Here is a 12,637-nt window from a genome sequence, read left to right as displayed (position 1 = left end):
CGTATGAACTCAGGAAGAAGAGTCTTCCTGATTCCAGGCCTGGCACTCTATCCACTGTGCTACCTGACTATAGTGAAACTCACATCCTTCAAAGTTGCCTCAGATGCCACTTCCTCCAAGAAGCCTTCTCTACTAATGGCCCTAGTCAATGGTGAACTATCTCTCACTAAACACTCATAAGACATCATCTGATCTCCCACGCATTTTTCACATTCTATTTTGCATTATATAGTCTTGTACATACATATGCTCTACTCACTGACATTATCACTATTTAGTACCATTTTTCAACACAAGACAGGTCCTCATGCCTCATATAATACAAGTCCTCCTCCAGTGTCTCCTTGTGGAATGGGGCAACTCTGGATTCTCATTCTCAGCAGGAAAGCAGCTCCAGCAAACTTAAGCAAATTGGAAAAGCTTAAGAGTGCAGGTCCCAGAACACCTGCATTGCTGTTTCCTGTTTCATTTAGTGAAATGGGGGGGGGGGGGTTCATCACTGGTCACTAAAGCATGATTTAAAAAAACAAATTTTACCTGCCACAATTCATGAAATCATCTACCAAGTTAGAGATCTGTTCTGGTGAAGGGAGGACCCACATTGAGGAATTCAAAGCATTTTAGCTTAAGTAGAAACATAGACATCATTCTTCTGCTAGTGCTGGAACTCTAAAAGGGGAGGAACAGACGCTTACAAGTTTTAGCCAATGTTTGAGGAACTGAATTACATGATTGGAATGAGCAGTAGGGTGAAAATAGGGGTACGTGCGTAGTACTCTTCATCCCCAAGATGTGGCACAAGTCAAATGCAGAAAGGCTGTGGATGGCAAAGCAATTCATTGATTGGTGGAGGAGCCAGCTTCTTCCTTTGTACCCCTTGATACCCACTATCTGCAGCTTGAAAGGGAGAGAGTTTAGGAGCAGGATGGGGGAGAGAGGATAAAGGAGCTTCCTTGTGTTATTTGGAAAGGTCAGAACGGAAAGGTTTACCTTGGTGAGTAGTGAGGAGAGAGGACCTGCCTTGTGTTACCAGATAGGTACTAAACTGTGGTAATGTCAGGATTGTCTTCAATGAGAGCCTTTGGGCTCCAGATATGGTTTAACTTCCAAGCCACGTGGCATAAAGGTATGAGGAACATGGGATGAGAGTGGGGTTGGTTTAGCTTTGAGATCATGGGAATCATTCCTCCTTTGTGAGCCCCAGGTTCCTTCTCTGTAAAAGGATATTTATCTATGTGCTACTTACCTGACAGACTTAATGAAATCACTTCAGCAGTACAGAAATGAGAATCAGCACTACCCTTTCCTCCGCTAGCAAACTCTTCTGAAATCCACTTCTGCCTTGGTGCTTGATTTTTAGGGAAAAGGAGGTGGGGATTGACAGGGATATTCTGTGTAATGAATATGGGGGTTTTATAGTTCTTTCTAAATGGCATAGACTGAAGCAGTAATAGTGTGGAGAGAGGGCCATCTCCCAAAAGCTTTAGGGTTCCTCCCAGTGAGTGCTTTTAGGGTTACAGAGTTAAGGGAGCAATACCAGGCATGGTGTCTCAATGGGTACCATTCTTCCCCTGAAACCCACACTGGTCACCCATTTCCCACACACGTATTTATGAAACCTACCCTCCTTTACACTCAACCCCTCAAGAAAACTGCTAAGCTTGGCCACCTGGGCCAGGTTTTTTTTTTTGGGAAACATTTTAATAGTTATTGAATGTTCTACATCTTACAGTGAGTATCATACAGTTACAAATTCTTGGCTTAAATCTGTCTGGGAGATCACTATCTGATCTTCAAAACCAAAGAAAACTGAACAACAGAAATTGAAACCCAAAAAACCAAGTCAGATTTACATTTCATACACACAAGCTGGGGCTGCAGGGCTGTCATGTTCTTAAAAACTCCAGGCTGTGTTTCTAAAGTACATCAAAGTCCTTGGATCAAGCTTGGAAGACATTGGTCAAAGTTGTTTTGTTTTTTTTTAAATATATCTTTCTTCTTTAAGTGTGAGTCCCAATAAAATTTTAAAATTAGAATCCAACCTGTAGATTAAAATTAATTTTAAAAATACAAAATCATATACCTACCCACCCACCCCCAAAAGCTTAAATATTATAGGAATGCATATTTCCTGGTACGAGCTACTGGATTGGATACTGATGCTGCTGAGTCAGGAGATACTAAGGGTGCCATTGAGAAGCCATGTTTTTTACATCCATCCTGCTGCCTTCTTAAACCATGTAAACATTCTGTACCAGAATAAGGGCCAAGTAAGATACGGGATGCCAGATGCCACTGAACCACCATTCTAGGTAGAGGAAAATGTTCTTTGGGCCCGACAGGTATACGTGACTGTGGCAATGCAAGATGGACATCTTCACCTGACCACCTAGTGTTGAGAGGAAGATAGCATTTCTTCCTCTTGGGAACACCAGGGGATAGGGAAGGGCTGTTGGGTGATGGTGTTCACCCACACACAAGCCACTGTAGGAAGGACACAAAGGCCTCACTAATGTTAGCGGAGCTCCCAGAAATGGCACTTGCTATAGTCCAGAAGGCTGGTACTTTCATGTGAAAAACACTGCCTAGCAGTTATTCCATGGCCCATATCACTCTCTTGGTCTACTTGCCCTGTACCCAAGCCCAAATACTGCTATCTGCAATTTTTGGCTGGCTTCTTCCTAGAGTGGAACTCAAAAGTCATCTGGACCCAGTAGCACACAGCAGAGAAAATGCTTGATGGAAGAAACTGAGGGAGGACTACAAGAGCCCACAGTGTACGTCTGTGGACCCAAGGAGCATCAACCTACAAAACCAAAAATAATTTAGAGAGGCAGCAGGGCACAATGGGAAGAACCAGCTCTCTCTTCAAGTCTAGTCAGCAGCTTATGCAATAGTTCTGGACAAGTCACTGACCTCTTTCTGGACCTCAGCTTTCTTACTCTATAAAATGAAGTTAATAAGACTTGGACTGACTACTTCCTAGGGATTTAGTTAGGAAAATGCTTTGTTAGCTATAGCCCGAGAAATAGGAGCTGATGATATTTCAAAGGTTTCAGGCATAGGAACTTAAGAAATGGATAAAGCAGACAAAACAACCAGGCCACGATTTCACCAGGCAACTGTGCTTACAATATTTGTATGTGTGATAAGTGAGTTAGAAGACTCGTCCCTAACCTGGCCCCCACAATGATTTTTCAATGAGATTCCACCTGTCTTGAGAGGGATGGTGCTTGGGCTCCCTCTGCTGGCCTACTCGGGCTCCCCTCCCCCCACTCCCTATCCGGAGTACTTTTCCTAAGATGAGGAAGCCCGGCTTTGAGGGTCCCTCCTCAGAGGCAAAACTTGGAGCTCCAAGATGTCACAGACCCTGGGGATCTTACAGACCCCTGAGTAACACTTTCGGTAGAACTCTTTGTATTAGAGAAACTTCAGAACCTTCACAGGTTCATAAGAACATAGAATTTAAAGTCAAAAAGGACCTTAGTGATCATTCTAGTCAAACTTCATTTTACAGAGGAAGAAACAAACTATTGCTTTCCAAGGTCATAACGTCTTTGATCTCTGGTTCTGGCTACACCATGATTTGTAGGGTAGAATGGAAAAAAAAAATCTCTAGACTGGGAAGTTGGAGGTTTAGCTCAAAGCTTGACTTCCACCTGGTCCTTTCCTCTGTAAAATGGGGTGAGATGATTGGTGTTGGATATCACAATCTCTAAGGTCCCTTCTAGCTCTTAAAAAAAATCCTAGGAGTCTAATTTTACATAAAATGTTTAAGTAGGTCAACAAAGTTGTAAATACTGGGATGGCCAAACACACTGACTAACATGGCCCTGACTACTATCTAGGTCATTTTGTTTGGTCAACCTAAAGCCTTTGGCATTTCTAGACACAGTGATCTCTGTACCCTCGCCCCACCCCAACTGTATCATAAAGAGGATCAAAGGATTGTAGAACTGGAAGAAACCTTAGATCAGCTACTTCAACACCATGTTTTTACAGATGAAGCAACTAAGCAAAGCCCAGGGGAGGGAAATGACTTTCCTAAGGTCACAAAGCTGGAACTACGGTGCCCTTATGCTTGGACTCTTGAGTCCATATTGGCCAAGTCTCCCCACCTTTATCCTCCAACCTTTTGGAAAATGCTGGTAAAATATGGCTAGGGCTAGGCTAATGAGTTTCTCAGTTACACATGAAGAATGGAAGTTTATGAGGTTATGTCTGTCTGATTTGACTACACATGGCTCCCTTTCTGGGGTCATTATTTGGGATATTGGCTGGAGTCACACTTCCATGGTGGTATTTGGTTCAAGGTTTCATGACAGCTTGGGCTTGAGAACAAAGCTATCTGACTTTCTCTATGGCAGTGACATAATCATCACACTAATTAAATCAATGTCATTCTAGAGGTCCATCATCACCTCCCTTTAAGCATTACCCTTCCTTGAAAGTAAAGACCATTCTTGGTTTAGCTAAACTTAATATTTCTTCCAGAGCCTATCCTGGGACCCTGCTTACAGTGTTTAGTAAATGTCAATTGTGTTTTTGTTATGTATGACCTGCTTATCACATTCGAGGAGCAGGTCCAGGTATGCGAAGATCAGCTTTCTTATTGACAACTCCCATTTCTAGAGTGTTTTGAGGTTACAAAGTGCTTTCCTCACAACTCTGTGAGGCAGGTAGTGCAAGTATCACTATCCCAATATTACAGATGGGGAAAAACAAAAGGCCCAGAGAAGGGACCTGACTTGCCCATGATCACATGGTAGGGTACAAAGCTGACTCCAAATCTAGTGTTCTCTCCACTAAGCCAGGCAGCACAGGGCTATACAGTTGGATAAGTTAACAAAGGACTGGAAAGGGCATCCAAGGTCATTCTTCCTTTATCAAACAGGAGGGCTGGACTGAAACTGAGACATGCAAAGTAGCTACGCCCAAGTCACAGGGCTGGGATTCAAAACCAAATTTCCTAATGGTTCTTGCCTCTACTCAGTGTAGGAGCTCAAACTTGAACTCAGGTTTCTTTCTGCTACCTGCTGCCATCTCTTCTGTGCTTCCTTGTGCTACCAAAGGACCCTATGGCTGGGGGCATCTCTGTGCCTTGGAAGTCCCTTAATCTACTTAGTGCTTCATGTTGGGTGTCTGAGCCCTAGAGCAGGATCATGGCCATCAATGACTGTTGCTATGTGAAGAGCATTTCAGTGCAGTTTTAGAAATACAAAGCTAGAAGGTATTCCAAAGTTGGAATTCCCAAGTTGGAATCGATTTCCAAATTGTACCTGGATAGGAATCCCCTCAACAATATCTCCATCAAATGGTCTTCTAGCCTCTGCTAGAATGGGCTTTCAGAGTGGCCCATTCCCTTGACTGTAAGGAATTTTTTCCTTATGCCACACTAAAATCTATCCCCTATAAAGCTAGGTGGGGAGTAGGTGACCTTGAAGGTCTCTTCCAGCTCTGACATTCTATAACTTAAATGCTAACTATACATATTTAACCATCTGGCTTCCACCGTGAGGTCAAACCACAAGGCAATCATTTCCTGTCTGGGTAGGGGTTAAGAGGGTAGGTCTCATGGCTTCCTCACAGCAGAGAAAATGAATTATACCTTGTTGTACGGCACTGTCGAACGGTTAGCTCCCTACAAGGGGTGTCCTCTGCCTTATCTTACGCTCCTGGCATCTGAATTATTTGCATATCTGTCTTTTCCCTCTCAAACTTCATGAGGGCAAGGACTGTTTCTTATCTCAGGATCTCCCACATCTAGCATACAGCCTTGTGGGTCTTGGGCTCTTAGTTGTTTTGAATTTAGGTGCTCCCAGAGGGTGGCACTAGCTTCTGCCAGGCCTCCCAGCTCTCGACTGCTCTGGTTCCTCCAGCTGCACAGAACCAAGGTATACCAGGAATTGAGAGACCTGGCTTTTAGTTGCAACTCAGATACCAACTCAGTGTGAAATTGGACAAATGACTTCCCTCTCTGAGTCTCAACATCCCTGAAGTCTCTCCCCCCTAGTTTAACATTCTGTTTTGTTCTAAACTGTCTTCTATCACACTCTAGGTCTGAAGGTCCTTTCCAGCTCTGACATGCAACAACTCTGTTCAAACTTTTAAAGTTCTCTGCAGCTAGTATGAAACATCCCTGTTGTCCTCTCTGTCCTCTAATGGAAAGACCACTTCTTGAGGGGCTGGATTATTTGGGGCCTTCTTAACCTGGGGCCCGTTAACTTTTTTTAAAAAATATTTTGATAACTGTATTTCAGTATGATTGGTTTCCTTTGTAATTCTATGTATTTTATTTTATGCATTTAAAAACATGGTTCTAAGCAAGCAGAGGTTCATAGGCTGCACTAGACTGTCCAAGGAGTTCACAACACAAATAAGGCTGAGAACCCTGGACCAGAAGATGTCTTTAAGGCCTCCTCCAACTTTTAAATTTTGAATTCTATCCAAGTCCATCATCCTATACATTTGTGTGTGTGTGTGTGTGTGCGTGCGTGCGTGTGCGTGTAATATGACCCAGGAGTTACAAGATCTGGGTTTCCAGTGTTAGTAGTTAGATGACCGTGGGCTACTTAACTCCCCTCTCTCGGTCTCAGTATCCACATCTGTAAAAATGGGGACCGTAATACTATGAGGATCGAATGAGATATATAAAGCACTATGTGAACACTCGCCCTAAGGAAACGTGACCTGTCATCATCGTTGCCGCCAAACTTAGATGAAGGCAGCCAGGCAAGGGCACCCCCAAAGACACCATCTGTACCAGTGCTGGTCTCTTGCCAGGGGCAGAGGAGTTCTCCTATTCCAACCTCTCCAACTGTTCTCCCTGCCAAGATCACACCAAACTGCTCAATCAGACACATGCACTGTCTCAGCTTCTCTTTTTCCTCTCCTCTCTCATTCTCCTGTGTGCTCTTTCCCCTCTCTCTTGCATACCCATTCTCTCTCCTCTCTCATTCTCTCTTGCATGCACTCTCTCACTCTCAGTGGCTAAGATCTTAATGGAGAGGTGCTAACAAGTAGGGCAATGGGAAACCAGTTCTTCTTGGTCAACCTTGGGCTATTCTTTCCTGTAGCTGTGACATGGCCTTGAACTTCCTTAGTGACTTCTCTGTCCTCAATCAGGCCCAGAGTTTCAGGGTCCAAGGGCAGGGTTACTTCTGGCTTGGGGACAGAAGAATATTTACTAGGCTCCTTTGGTAATGGTGATGAGAACTAGCCAACTCATGACAGATAAACAAAGCTGGGTATCCCACCTTAAGCATTCTCCATCATAAACACCCCACTAGACACACCCTGGGGGCCTCTAAAACAACACAGCTTTCTGAACTACAAGTGCAACTAATTTCTTTTCTTTTATCATCTATGCTGATAGAAATGTGATCTACTCTGAATGTGAAGTTTCTGAAATCTCTTCACTTTCTCACCTCTCCACTCTTTGCTCACATGGACTTTGGGGAAACTGAGGCAATGTGGAACTCTAGAGACCACAGTATCAGTCCTGGCTCTTCCATAAATTAGCTCAATGACTGGACAAGTCCTTCCTCTTCTTGGGCCTCTTCTTCCTTTTCTTGTATCAAATGAAATAATGAATGGAAAAGTCCTTTGAAGATTGTGTATGGTGCCATAAACGTGGGAGGTATATTTTTGTTCTTGACTTCGTGGTACTTATATAACATGTGTGAAATCCACTGGAGGAAGCCCCTCGTTGTGCTGGGTGGAACCACTACAGAAAATTTACAGAAAGACAGAGACAAGAATTGGAGGGGATAAGAAGACCTGGAATAAGACCAGTGCTTATCAACACTGATGAGATCACAGATCCATCCAAGAATTATTTAAGGGGAGGTCAGAGATTCATAAATTAGACTTAGAAAACCAAAAATTGGGTGAGTGTCTTTGTAAAACTAGACAGGTTAACGCTGTGGAAGTTATTTCTTTAAAAAAAACAAATTGAGGCACCACCTAAAACACCACTAGGTGCATGTGTGTGTGTTACTTCCGAAGTTTCTTTTTTTCTTTGTATGTTTAAAATCATTTTTGATATATGACCTATTTCCTCCCATGTAGCAAGAGTGAGGGAACACAGATGGACAGCCCGGATGAGTGTTGTAGCAGGACACAAGAAATGTGAAAAGGACCAAAGGAAGCTTCCAGTGTGGCAGGTGGATGCTCTACAGAGACATGAGAGGGCAGAGCCAAGAATCCCACTAGATGGAAGAGTGAAAAAGGGTTATGACCTACATGCCATGGAAATGACTGCGTCGCTGACGGACCAGACAATGACAAAAGATCACCACTGTTGCCTTTCTCTACAGGTACTGGGATGACCCCCTTGGAGTCTAATTTTGTTTTGTTCTTGAGGAGACTGAGAACAAATCTGAGGGGGTTTAATTTTCTAAGCAAAGTCATTGTTTAAAAGTATGGAATAAGATGTGCACTCCTTAAGGATAAGACCTATCTTGTTCATCTTTTCATTCCCTTATTTTCCTTCACAACACCGATCACCAAAGCCCCCCAAAACAGTAGGTGCTTAATGTCTGTTGAATTACCACTGAATTCCTGAAATCCCAGTTTTAAACAATAAGATCTCCTTATAATTCCATCTCATCCAACATTCCAAGGAAACATTAAAATTTCCCCCCTCCCACCCAAAAGAACCCAGTGAGGGCAGTGAATGGACTGACCTTTTCCCAAGCTCTGGTCAGCATCTGAGTGGTCCCAACCCGAAGGGGTTTTTCAGGAGTCTGTCCTGGGATGGGTCAGGGACCTTGGGTGGTCCTCTCCCTTTCTCAGCATGTCCTCCTCCTCTGAGTACAACCTGCATTTTGTTTTCTTATACCAGCTTGAAGGGATGTGTGGTCCCCCAGCACCCAGAGGATGCCCAATTCTAGGCCATGTTGAGGTGCTGCAATTCTCTGCCCCACCGGGAGCTCTGCTCCACTCCTTCCCTTGGCTGTCAGGAGTGTGCACTACCATGTACCATCAGTATTATTTCCAAAAGATGCTTCCTCCTCTACTGTGTCCTCTTCCCTCTGTTTGTATGTCTTTATTGCTTTATGCCCACCTGCTGCCCAGCCCTCATACCATCTGCCCCTTCTCCAGGCAGCTTCACTGGCTGTGTGACCTGGGACGGGTCAATCCCCCTCTCTGGTCTGTAAAAGGAAAGGGTTGGACAAAATGGCCCCTTCCGGCTCCATGAGTTTATGAAATGTTTATTGCTATTGCTCCATGATCCCAATTCCACCCTATTTTCCTCGCTGCCCCACAGTCCTTTCCCTGGAAGCACCTCAAATGTGACTCAATAACTTCTTCAATGAACAAAATAGTGTTAGCAGCAGCTGGGACCTGGTGCTGGGCAGCAAGGACTCGCAATGCTCTGGTCCTCATCTGCCTCGACATTCCAGAGCTCGTCCCAACAACAAGGGGTGGTGGGATGGTCTCCATCACAGGGTGCCACCACACCTACCTCAAGAACTGACCCCATGCCCCACCAGCTCTTGCTCCTCTTCCCCCAGGGAGGTCAGCTCAGGGTGATAGATTTGCTGGGTTTTCTTTGGGTGCTTGGGCTTGGTGATTTCATCTCCCACCCAGGAAATAGCTGGCCTTGGAAAGCAGACATCCTGATACATGACTTGAAATCCCTGTGTTTCTTTTCTATCCACCTGTCCCATCTGGGGCTGTTACAAGCATCAGTTGCCCTCAGAGGAACTGCCTGGTTATGACACGGTGCAATCAGAAAGTCTGACACCCAGATGGTCCAGTACTTGGGAGGTCTGGTACCATCAAGGTCTGGTAATCAGAAGATCCAGTACCCAGAAGGTCTGACAGTCCCTCAAGTTCTGGTCACCAAAAAGATCCAGAAGGTCTAATACCTAGAAGGTCCAGCACTGAGATCTCTTACAACAAAGTTGTAAATCCTATGCAGTTTCCAGGTGTAGTCCCTCCTTTTTTTCCATCCCTTGGTCTCCAAGACCATTCCCCTCTCCCCCTCACCCTCCCACCCCCACCCCTCTATTAAAAAAGCAGTCTGACCTTTCATGAGGAACAATCCAAAGCCTTCCTACGTCCTAAAACTAATGTGTCCCATTGCTAACATTCCCACAAGTTTTGGATTCCTATCGATGGGCCAACTTTGGATGATGGATTATGATCGGTCATAACGGCTCTCTGGAAGACGCAAGTGTCATTTTTATCATGGTATGGAAGAGTCAACAACTGATATCACTCCCCCCACTCCTCAAAAGATCAAGAGAAGGAAGTCAAACCAGAATGAAGACCGCTTGCCATATCAGGCATCATTCTCACCACAAACAAACAAACAAACAAGCCCAGTCACTGGCTGAACAACTCAAAACAAAACACCAGCAGGGGTGCACCACCCCAAAACTGAACGCTTGGGCCTAGAAATAAGAAGACTAAAGAGACTGTGACCACTGGCCAGGGTCAGAGTGAGGGTCGTCATTTGGGGGATGTGGAGGGGAGTGGGCTGGCAGAAAGGGACCAGGGGAAGAGGGAGAAGATCAGAAAATGCAGCTTTTTCCCCAAAAAAAAAAGAAAAACCCCAAACACTAAATGATGCCTAAAGTGACCCTGGCACTTTTCAGTGGTTGTTGTTCTTGCAGACGGGCATGGCGCTGGTCTGGAATCATGCCAGCACCGGGTGTAAGACTTGAGTTGTTGCATACCATGTCTGACTCCCAATCTGTGGAGATAAGACAGAAGCAGAGGAGAAGGTTAAGGAACAGGGTCATTCATACATGGGAGCCACTGAAGCACATCTGGGGTAAAAAGAAAGAAAGAATCCTTCTCACAGGGCACAAGAATGTTGGGAAGTATCATTACTTAGAATCAGAAAATTTAGAACTGGGGTATGCCGTGGAGTGGAAGGAGACTCAGAGATCAGTTGGTCAGAGAAGACCAGAATGTCCACATAGAAAGGGAATTCAGGTCATTTAATTCAACCCTTCCTGCCTAATCCAAACCCCCTCATTTTACATAAGAGAAAATTGAGAGTAATCAGCTTGTTCAAACTCACATACATGGTCAGTAGTAGAGCCCTTTGACTCCAAATGCAGCCCTTTCGCCAAACATCCCAAAGGTGAGAAGATCTTTGGATATCTAAGCTAAAGTTCTGCTAATGCCATGTCCTATTTGATGATGGTGGGCATCCATTTTCCATGCTTATGATTCTCTAAGTGAATGGGTGAATGAAGTGAGAGGCACGTGCTATGGCACTGAGGATGTTTCCCTGTCCTGTGTGGCCTTGACCTTTCTCTTTCTGGACCTTCATTTTCTCACCTGGCTGCCAGGTCCCTGGTCTGCCACTACTCTGGGTCACAGACTAGGCCTACATGCTGCTGGGCTGGTGGTGCATCCATCACCTGGCCCTTGGCATCCTGTGGGTCTCAGCCAGCTCCACACTGCATGTGGGTCCATGTCTTGCACCTGTCCCACCACTGCCCTTTTCCTCCCTCCCCTTCCTCCTCACTTCAGAACCAGGACTGAATCGTCATTGCTACTGCTCCTGCAAAGATACTGCTCATCCACTCCCCAACTACTCCTCTCAGCACCCCTGGGACTCCCCACCCTGACCTTACCCTACATGCTTTGCCTTCCCCAAGTAAGTTCCCAGAGAGCAATGACTTTCTTATTTATCTGTATCCTTAGAGCTTGGCACAGAGTAATCACTTAATATATTCACTTGTTCCCCATCTCAACACCTGGGAACAAAGCAGTTTATAAACTTTATAAGCTGTAAAGCACTATAGAAGCACTACAGAAATTGAGCTGTGATCACAGTTTCGGATTCACACCATTAACTACCACTAAGAACCTCATGTATTCAGCACAATATTGGTGGTACATGATTCTGTTGTGTGTCCTCCAGTGCTTGCCCCGCCCTTCTCACCCCACGTGGAACTTTCAGGGAAATATCACACTTCCTAGTCCTGCAACCTCCAACAGACCCTCAAGGGCAAGTCTGGGAAAGAAATCTGGCTGCATGGGAACTGGGCCACAGCAGCTTAGCAGAAGTCACAGGGAGGCAGATATCAGTCCAGCATAAAGAACTACTCAGTGGATAACAGCTCTTTTACAACAAAACTGGCTCCCTCTTGATTAAGGGAGCTCTCCATCCTTCGAGGTATCCCTTCAAGCAGAGGTTAGCCCGGGGTAAGAAGCCCACGGCCTCAAGGCCACATGTGACCCTTTAGGTATTCAAGTGTAGTCCTCTGACTGAATCCAAATTTCAATCCAGACGGGATTTGTTCTGTGAAGTTTAGATTCAGTCAAAGGGCCATGCTTGAGGACCTAGAAGGCCACATGTGGCCTTGAGGTCACAGGTTCCCCACCCCTGGTCTAGACTATTATGTATCAGGGAGGGCACTATCTAGGGGATGCCCATTCAGGTAAGGCTGGACTAGATGACCACTAAGGTCCCAGTCAGAAAATGCGGATTCCAATCCCACTTCTGCCATTAAAATGATAGGTGGCCTTTGGCATGTCAGTTCCCTTTCCTGGACTTCCATTTCCTCTTTAGTAAAATAAAAGGTTGAACTAGATCAGCCCTAAGTTTTTTTTCAGGCCCTGACATTCTCTTTTCTAGGACTCCTGCCTATAGTAGGCATTTAACAAA

General features: G+C 45.0%; 1 protein-coding gene across 21 annotated transcripts in view; it reads right to left on the bottom strand.

The window, feature by feature from the left end:
* Positions 1–9,199: 9,199 nt before the first annotated feature.
* The window catches only part of FAM168A (family with sequence similarity 168 member A), a 204,900-nt gene continuing 201,462 nt past the window's right edge, over positions 9,200–12,637 (bottom strand). For all 21 annotated transcript variants that reach the window (XM_072610916.1, XM_072610920.1, XM_072610926.1 and 18 more), the window contains one exon: positions 9,200–10,705. The gene's annotated coding sequence lies outside the window, so the exon portion shown is untranslated. The remainder of the gene's footprint in view (positions 10,706–12,637) is intronic.

Source organism: Notamacropus eugenii, chromosome 5, assembly GCF_028372415.1.
Source record: "Notamacropus eugenii isolate mMacEug1 chromosome 5, mMacEug1.pri_v2, whole genome shotgun sequence".
Classification (NCBI taxonomy): domain Eukaryota; kingdom Metazoa; phylum Chordata; class Mammalia; order Diprotodontia; family Macropodidae; genus Notamacropus; species Notamacropus eugenii.
Note: the sequence above shows the minus strand (reverse complement) of the source record. Positions and strands in the feature narration are given on the sequence as shown.